Source organism: Triticum aestivum, chromosome 2D, assembly GCF_018294505.1.
Source record: "Triticum aestivum cultivar Chinese Spring chromosome 2D, IWGSC CS RefSeq v2.1, whole genome shotgun sequence".
Lineage (NCBI taxonomy): Eukaryota > Viridiplantae > Streptophyta > Magnoliopsida > Poales > Poaceae > Triticum > Triticum aestivum.
In genome coordinates, this window is record NC_057799.1 from 543,094,138 (window position 1) to 543,104,260 (window position 10,123).

Consider the following 10,123-nt stretch of genomic DNA (forward strand, 5'->3'; position numbering starts at 1 on the left):
CTAGTTATTGAAGATAAGGCTAAGAGATGATCCATTGTACACATGTTTTTTTGTCATCTCTAAATTACATGCAAGACTTATGATAAGACTATCTTATCAACCATTGTACATGCCCTTTATAGCCCAGAATTTTACTAGTACTACTTGCTATGAATGCGGGCAGCTGGCCTCTGAGGGGGGAGCATGCGCGGGGAGGTGGTGGGGTGGGGGAGGGGTTCTGGTGGGCGAGAGCGGTAAGAAGCGGGCTTGGAAGCGGTGCGGACTCCCGCATGGCCCAGCTCACATTATCACCACATATTTCTTGGAGTCCGTGAACAGCGGGCGGGCGATCTCTTCTCCCTCCCCTGTCCCTCTCCTCTCAGCCGACGCCCGCCGAGCGATTAGATTTCGGCTATCGACGGTTTATTCAATTGCAGTCCCACATGTGAGTGAAAATGCAAGACAACGCGTGTCCCCTTAGGTGAGCGGCGTGCGAGCCGGACTGTCGGGGGTGCGACGTGAACGCGACGCGTACGACTTGTAAGTGTGATGCCTTTTCCTTTTGAACTTGCAAAGTGTAACATTTTCGTGCGATCGATTGATAGAAATACAAGAACAAAATGACGAGGGCGGTGCTTTCCCGCACGTTAGGCGGGCTAGTTTGAGTGATATGACGTGCTACAGTGCTGTCCACTTGCTCCATTTTTATGTAAGCAAGAGTCTACACTCTTACGTGGGAGGAGTGCGAAACACGGCGGATCTGATCTTGATCGAGGGATAATATTTCCCTGCGAAATAATGGAGCACTGCTAGCGATTATAGCATGATAGTTAGGGCATCTCCAGCGCTGGCCCTCAAATTTACACCGGCATCTGTCCGAGGACACTGATGGATGCCATCCAATGCTGCCCACATACCTTTCGACAACTATATGAACTAATCGGACGAAATTCGTGCAAACAAAGCAAATTTCAAATTGACCGGATGAAATTCATTACATTTCGAGAACTTTTCCTATAAACTGGACGAAATTCATTACATATTTCGCACAAACCGTACTAAAACCTACTGTAAACCTAATCTAAACGATCGACGGGCCCCGGCCACCATGTCCGGCCATGAACGAGAAATCCGGCCATTGCCTTTGCCTCCTCCTTATCCGCCTCGATAACCTCCTCCTCCGGAGCACAAGGTTATGAAGATTTCCGCCTCCACGTCGCCGTCAAGCGGCTAATCGGCCGCCAATTTTTATCCCCCCAAGCTTGGCGTCGACTGAGTGGAGGAGCGGTGGCCTTCCTGGGACCAGAGCGGTAGCGACCTACCGTGTACTACTCTTCCTCATTGCCGGCTGCGCCCGCTCATGCGCACCGGCTTCATGGTCGTGGCGGCAGAGGGCGGCCGGGGGGGGGAGCCGGCGATCTCCTTCGTCTGCTCCTGCAAGAGTACGTCCAAGAGAGCTTTGGAGTGCGCCTGGAGCGGAGCCACCGATGTCCTTCGTCTGCTCCGGCGACAGTACGTCCAAGAGAGCTTTGGAGTGCCTGGAGGCCATGGTTGGAGTGGTGCCAACAGAAGGAAGGGACCGGAGGAGAATGAGTGGGTCTTTGGCTATGGCTGGGAGCTGGGGCTCAAGTTAATATAGCGGGCGAATGGCAATGAGCTGCAACAGACGGATGGACGGCTGGCACCGGAGTAGGTTCATCGGCAGCCGCGTGTCATTAATGTTGGCGGCGGACGGAAGGATGGTCGTGGTGTGATTAATGCGGAGCAGTCGCTTGCATCGGGATGCCGTGCGGGTGGCGCTCTCTCGGACGTCGCGCTGCTGCAATGCCGGCGCCAGTGAGAGGTCACGTCGGGCGTGAATGCGGACGCTGCTTCAGTGACTTAACCGCAGGTGCGTTGTCTCACTGACATGTGGGCCCAACGGGCATCTGGCCCGCATGTCAGTGACACACCAACTGCACCTGCAGTTAAGGCCGGTGAATGCGGCATTGACATTCTGGAGAGACGGTGATCGTTTCAGGCGGGAAGCACGCTCTAGCGATGGAAGGGGTTTCGGTAGGCCAGGGCGGTCAGACGCTGGCGTGGTGGTAAAATGTGAACTCATGGATGACGAGCCTTTGAAGCGTATGCGGCACGTATTGACAACCAGGCGTCCATGCAACCGCTCTTGTCGCCAGCTAGCATTCGACGACCACCATTAGACACCACACAACCATGCATAACTTACGAATAATGGACGAATCGATCAGACACACACTCGTGTGCAGTGGCACTATGATCGGTTGCTCACGATACTACATACTCCGCACCATAGTACCCTCTCTAGCTAGGCTGTTTTATAGATTGTCGTTGTGATGGACGATATACATGAGCAAGGCGCCGAGTCACGATATGACCGTTGGTTTTGAGCCAGGTGAATACATGCTCGGTGTTCGCGGAGGCCTCTAGCAAACGTCTAAACAGTAATGTCACATACGCATAATTTTGGTTTTTATTTCTTTCTCCACTGACAGGTAGAACCGCATAGATAGATAGATAAAGAACCCGAACTGATGAGGCACATGCGGACTGTTTGACTAGTCAACCAGACAAATACGGAGCTATACGCTGAGCCAGTGACCGTATAATCACCATATCTCGTATACAATGATCAAAGTGAGCTATCAAGACAAGTTCAATGACCGCCAATGCATTTTACTCGGTAATAAATGACAAGGATTGAAGGGGAATGCAAATTTCCTTCGTCTTCTGTCCTTGAGCTCTTGACAAACCAATGCACTTTACGGTTGTCCGGCCACTCCACCCTAGAGCTGTCACCAAGCTTCGTTCATGCCACCGCACCGCACACTAACCGGTAAGGAAGCGATGGCATCCTGCCGCGCCGAGTTCCTCGCCGCCCATGACCGCACGCATAATGGTAGGGAAGTGGTGGCATCCAGCCGTGCCGAGTTCATCGCCGCTCGCGACCTCACACCTATGTGGGCGGAATTTGAAGCTGCCAAGGCCGAATGGGCGGTAGAGCAAGAGGCGGCCAAAGCCGCACAGAGGGAGCCGAAAAGTCAGAAAGCACTCAAGAAAAGAGAGGCCCCCCGCCGCAAGAAAGAAGAGGATGCACGTGCTACTGCGGAGAGGTCGGCGGAGATCCAAGCACGGTGGGGTGTCGCCGACAAAGCCGGGAAGGAGAACGACGACGTCTGGCCAGCATGTGAGAAGTAGTAGTACTAGTAGTTAGTGTGTGTGTGTATGTGTCGCCCGTACGTTTGTTTAATTAATTATGAGCATGTACCAGTACTACTAGTTACTACTGTAGTTTTTAGAGCAAATTACCAGTACATTAGCCTAGACTCAATGGAAAAATTCCTATCCTATGCATCAAATGGCATCTCTTTCTCTATAGGAATTGAGATGCATGTCATCTCACTTCCTATGATTTTCATATTCCTATAAAATTCCTATCCTATGAACCAAAGGAGGCCTCTGCTGGAGTAACTACTGTAGCTAGCAGTACTGCTGGCACAGTAGTTTTCTTCAAGAAGCGGAATTCAACAAAGTCATGATGGTTCCTTCGTCCGAGCAACTTCACAGTGGGTAAGGTTGGGTCTGTGATTTGATGGCTCATTCGTAATTACTGCGGCGCGACGACCGGGGTGACTCTCCCTTGGAGTTCTGCCGGCATGGAACATGGACCAGGATGGTCGACGTCCCACATGTCGGCGAGCGGAAGTATTCTTTCCGATATCGAGGAGCAAGGAAACCGCGTGGTATAGTATCACTGGTGATTTATATTTATTTTTTATTTCTAATGAATGCTAGCGTTTCAACTCTTACGACGAAGGAGTGCCAAACATACGGCACGTGCTGGATGTCCCACACGTCAGCGAAAGGAGTGGGACATGAACAGCGTGGTAGAGCGTCTCCACTTATGGGTCAGAGACCACACGTAGTAGTACTACTGTACTAGTGGTATGAACGATACAAAGTGCGACCCGGCGAGAAAGACATGTCTAGTTGGAAGGTCTCGGGGCATACGAGTAAACAAATATAAAACCTAATATGTGCCTCCAATTAATATAGTAGTAGTAGAGTACTTAGTCACGTACTCCATAACATCACCGGGCATTGCACGTACAACATTTAGTGGTAGTAAGAGACAAATGCCTATATGCCACGCATGTTCATACTATTTGTGCCTTTCTACTTCACTTACTGTGCTACATTACACAGGTTCGCACGTCTGTCTCGTAGTTCCAGTCCCATGTGTTCTTCATATAGATGGAACGATCCTTGCATGACACGTGCACCTTGATGCTAGATGTGTCGCATGTTGGCAAAAGGATGAACAAATCTCACATAAAAAAATAGAGTGGAAGAACATAGATTCCCGACGACCGAGAAGGAGCAAGGAACCTCGGGGTGGAGCGTCTGCACTCATAATATTTTATATTATTCAGCGATATAAAATCAACCAATCATCTCCACAGTGGACTGGAAGAGTACGAAACACGGCAGCCCAGTATAGTTACATCATACTAGTACATGGCTAACCCACGCTATCACCATATTTATTGGCTTCCGTGCGACACCTATCTCTTGTAATCCAGCAGCCCGTATCGCTTCTCCCTCCTCGTCTCTCTCAAAGTGCGGCGGGCTGGCGTTTTTCCGTCTATTGAGGTCGGTTAACTCATCACATGTTACCGACATGCCAAGAGCATTCTAAAAAAATCCTTTCACGTTCCGTTTTCAAAAAGAAAAAATCCTTTCACATACGAATTTGACTGTATGCTTTGAGCAACTTGCATGTCCTATACTGCTCCTGTTTGGATACTCTAACTTAGCTAGAGGTTAGACTAACTCATGACTAACCCTGAACTAACTGTAGCCAAAGAGGTGTTTGGGTGACAGGGTTAGATTGACAATAAATGCACTTGATGGAGAGAGAAAAGTGATTTTTCAGTGGTCCCAATGAGAACTATCTCCAGTTAGCACCTCTTGGGTGGGATAGTTTTTTTTGGTGGGTTCGGTGCAACTTGCTCCAATTTAAACCCTCATGCTTGGATACTTTAGGGCTATTTAAACCCCAGCTAGCTCAAACTAACTCTAACCCATGGATCCAAACAGGGCCTATAGCCAGCCTCGACGCGGAGCAGTCACGTGCACCGGGAAGCGGCGCTCTCTCGGCCGTCGCGCCGCTTCAAAGCTGGCGCCAGTGAGAGGTCGCCTCCGCTCTAGCCGGGCATTAATGCGACACTGACGCTCCAGGGCGACGCTGACCGTTTCACGCGGGAAGCGTGCGCTGGCAAGGGAGTATAGGTTTTGAACCATTTCAGGTGTAGTACTGGTAGTTTGCAAAACTACTCAATTATTGCACTCAGTTTCCTAAGAAATTGTGGTATAAAACATTACTCCACAACCTGCTTCCCTTCTCCTTCCTCTTCCCCCACCCGCGCACGTCTGCGGGAAGCAACCGGTCAACCCTTATATAGGAGTGCTAGCACAAAAAGATGCATGCATGACCACTAAAATTTCCAGATTATAGCGCCACTCCGGCAGGAGTATGGCGTATGTTGTTACCTTCGACCGGGCCATGGCTACCGGGCGACGGCGACCAGAGAAGAGGCGGTGGGAGGGGAATGAATGCAGCTACTGTTTGGGTTCGCCGTCTGGCTTAAATAAATGCGCAGCATCACGTGTACCCGCGGGTGCACAAATTGTAACATACGTGTCAGCTTAAGTGGGCGTCTGATACGTCTCCGTCGTATCTATAATTTTTTATTGTTCCATGCCAATATTCTACAACTTCAATATATTTTGGCAACTTTTTATACTATTTTTGGGGAGTAACATATTGATCCAGTGCCCAGTGCCGGTTCCTGTTTGTTGCATGTTTTTGTTTCGTAGAATATCCATATCAAACAGAATCCAAACGGGGTAAAAACGGACGGAGAGTATTTTTGGAATGTTTGGAAAATTCCGGAAGAAAAATCCATGCGAGACGGTGCCCAAGGGAGGCACGAGGCAAGGGGGCGCGCCCCTGGCCCTCGTGGGCCCCCCGTAAGGCGGTTGATGCCCATCTTCGGCCGCAAGAAAGCTAATTTTTAGGAAAAAATCACGGCGAAGATTTCAGTCCAATCGGAGTTACGGATCTCCATATATATACGAAACGGTGAAAGGGCAGCAAACCAAAACGCAGAAACAGAGAGAGACAGAGAGACAGATCCAATCTCGCTGGGGCTCTCACCCCTCCCATGCCATGGATGCCAAGGACCAAAGGGGAAACCCTTCTCCCATCTAGGGAGGAGGTCAAGGAAGAAGAAGAAGAAGAAGAAGAAGAAGAAGAAGAAGAAGAAGAAGAAGAAGGGGGCCCCTCTCCCCCTCTCTTCCGGTGGCGCCGGAACACCGCCGGGGCCATCATCATCACCCTAGTTGCGGATGCTTGCTAGAGTTCCAATCATAAGTGCATATGATCCAAGTAGAGAAAGTATGTTAGCTTATGCATCTCCCTCAAATAAAATTGCAATAATGATTACCGGTCTAGTTATCGATTGCCTAGGGACAAATAACTTTCTTGTAACAAAAAGCTCTCTACTAAAACTAATTTAGTTGTCCCTTTATCTAAAGAGCCCCTAGTTTTTATTTACGCTCTATTTATTTTCTTGCAAACCTATCCAACAACACCTAAAAAGTACTTCTAGTTTTATACTTGTTCTAGGTAAAGCGAACGTCAAGCGTGCGTAGAGTTGTATCGGTGGTCGATAGAACTTGAGGGAATATTTGTTCTACCTTTAGCTCCTCGTTGGGTTCGACACTCTTACTTATCGAAAGAGGCTACAATTGATCCCCTATACTTGTGGGTTATCAAGACCTTTTTTCTGGCGCCGTTGCCGGGGAGCAATAGCGTGAGGTGAATATTCTCGTGTGTGCTTGTTTGCTTTATCACTAAGTAATTTTTATTTGCTGTTCTTAGTTGTTTTCTATCTTTAGTTATGGGTAGGAAACGCAAAATACCAAAAAAAAATAGTTGTACCTACTGAACCAATGGTTGAAGAACCACTCAAAATCTATCACACTCCTGAAGCTTATTACTTGGATCATCTTCGATCCCTATGCGCTCGTGCTGAAACCCCAACTAGCATAGTTGAGGGCAAATCTTTAGATGAGCATGCTTGTTATGTGCGACACCGTATATCTGAAAAAGGGAAACGTTTACTGGATCAAATTCATCGTTTGCAATGCTATGCTTGGAATTTATGTGAAATATGTGATGTTACTTGTTGTTCTGAAAACCCTAAGAAACACCTTCCCTACCAATGTGAGTTTATTGATAATGGAATCGTATCTTCGTATTCTAAGGGTGTTTATAATTACTATGATGTTCAACAAATTGAAGAATTTGTCGATTTTAAGGGTGCCTATGAAATTGCTTCTTTGATTGAAACGTATGATGCTACTCTTTACAAATCTGAAAATTTTGCCATACTTAAATATTGCTATGATAATTATGTGCCTATGTTGAACCATATATTGAGGACTACTCCGTTGTTCAAGAAGAGACTAATATTTTGCAGGAGTCTATGGAAGAAGAAATTGATGAAACTGTGAGCTCATTGGACGAAAAATATGATGAGGAGAGCGAAGAACAAAAGGAGGAAGAGCGGATTAGCTACCCGTGCCCACCTTCTAATGAGAGTAACTCTTCAACTCATACATTGTTTAAATTCCCTTCGTGCTTACCGAAGGATGATTGCTATGATGACTGTTATGATCCTGTTGATTCTCTTGAAATATCCCTTTTTGATGATGCTTGCTATGCTTGTGGCCAAGATGCCAATATGAATTATGCTTATGGAGATGAACTTGCTATAGTTCCTTATGTTAAACATGAAATTGTTGCTATTGCACCCACGCATGATAGTCCTATTATCTTTTTGAATTCTCCTGAATACACTATATCGGAGAAGTTTGCCCTTATTAAGGATTATATTGATGGGTTGCCTTTTACCGTTGCACATGATGATTTTGATAGATATAATATGCATGTACTTGCTGCTCCTACTTGCAATTATTATGAGATAGGAACTATATCTCCACCTCTCTATGTTTCCAATATGATAAAATTGCAAGAAACTGCTTATACTATGCATTGGCCTTTACTTGGTGTGCATGAATTATTCTTTTATGACATGCCGATGCATAGGAAGAGAGTTAGACTTCGTTGTTGCATGATATATGTTACTTTGTGCTCACTACTAAATCACAAATCATTGTTAATTAAAATTGGCTTTGATATACCTTGGGATCCAGGTGGATTCATTACTTGAGCACTATATGCCTAGCTTAATGGCTTTAAAGAAAGCGCTGCCAGGGAGACAACCCGGAAGTTTTAGAGAGTCATTTATTTCTGTTGAGTGCTTTCATAAAGTTTAAAAACAAAAAAAATAAAGAGGGGAACCCGAAACTTTTCAAAAAGAAAAGCGAAAGTGAGAAAGACGAGCATTGTTGAAGTGGGGGCTAGCCTTGAACTTTGTTCATGCTCACGGAAACTTTGTGAATCTTGATTACAGAAAGTTTTCAATAAAAATAATTATCCCCTTGTACAATTCCATTGTATTATAAAAATAATGTGCCAAGGTTTACCTTTAGGATGTTTACAATGCTTGTTGGTTTGTACGGTGCAGGACAGAAACTTTGGCTGTAGTGCGCGATTTCTCATTTTTTTACTGGAACGTCGAATGGTTTTGATTCTTTTTGCAATGTCTTTCTATACAAATTGTTTATTTTTCCTAATTTTGGCAGAATTGTTCAACTATCAGAAGTATGGTGAATGTTCAGATTATTACAGACTGTTCTGTTTTAGACAGATTCTGTTTTTGATGCATAGTTTGCTTGTTTTGATGAAACTATCGATTTATATCAGTGGATTAAGCCATGAAAAAGTTATATTACAGTAGCTATAATTAAAAAACAAAATATGAATTGCTTTGAAACAGTACTTAGAGTAGTGATTTGCTTTATTATACTAACGGATCTTACCGAGTTTTCTGTTGAAGTTTTGTGTGGATGAAGTGTTCGATGATCGAGAAGGTCTCGACGTGAGAAGAGGGAAGAGAGGAAAGAGATCAAGCTTGGGGATGCCCGAGGCACCCCAAGTAAGTATTCAAGCAGACTCAAGCATCTAAGCTTGGGGATGCCCCGGAAGGCATCCCCTCTTTCTTCAACAATTATCGGTATGTTTTCGGATTCGTTTCGTTCATGCGATATGTGCAAATCTTGTAGCGTCTTTTGCTTTAGTTTTCATTTTTCTTTTATGCACCATGCTGGTATGAGGTAGTCCTTGGTTTATTTATATAATGATCTATGCACTTCACTTATATCTTTTGAGTATGGCTTTATAGAATGCTTCATGTGCTTCACTTATATCATTTGAAGTTTGGATTGCCTGTTTCTCTTTACATAGAAAACCGCCATTTATAGAATGCTCTTTTGCTTCACTTATATTCGTTAGAGCATGGGCATATATTTTGTAGAAAGAATTAAACTCTCTTGCTTCACTTATATCTATTTAGAGAGATGACAGGAACTGGTCATTCACATGGTTAGTCATAAAATCCTACATAAAACTTGTAGATCACTGAATATGATATGTTTGATTCCTTGCAATAGTTTTGCGATATAAAGATGGTGATATTAGAGTCATGCTAGTGGGTAGTTTTGGATTAGTATAAATACTTGTGTTGAGGTTTGTGATTCCCGTAGCATGCACGTATGATGAACTGTTATGTAACGAAGTCGGAGCATGAGGTATTTATTGATTGTCTTCCTTATGAGTGGCGGTCGGGGACGAGCGATGGTCTTTTCCTACCAATCTATCCCCCTAGGGGCATGCGTAGTAGTACTTTGCTTCGAGGGCTAACAAAACTTTTGCAATAAGTATATGCGTTCTTTATGACTAATGTGAGTCCATGGATTATACGCACTCTCACCCTTCCATCATTGCTAGCCTCTTCGATACCGTGCATTGCCCTTTCTCACCTCGAGAGTTGGTGAAAACTTCGCCGGTGCATCCAAACCCCGTGATACGATATGCTCTATCACACATAAACCTCCTTATATCTTCCTCAAAACAGCCACCATACCTACCTATCAT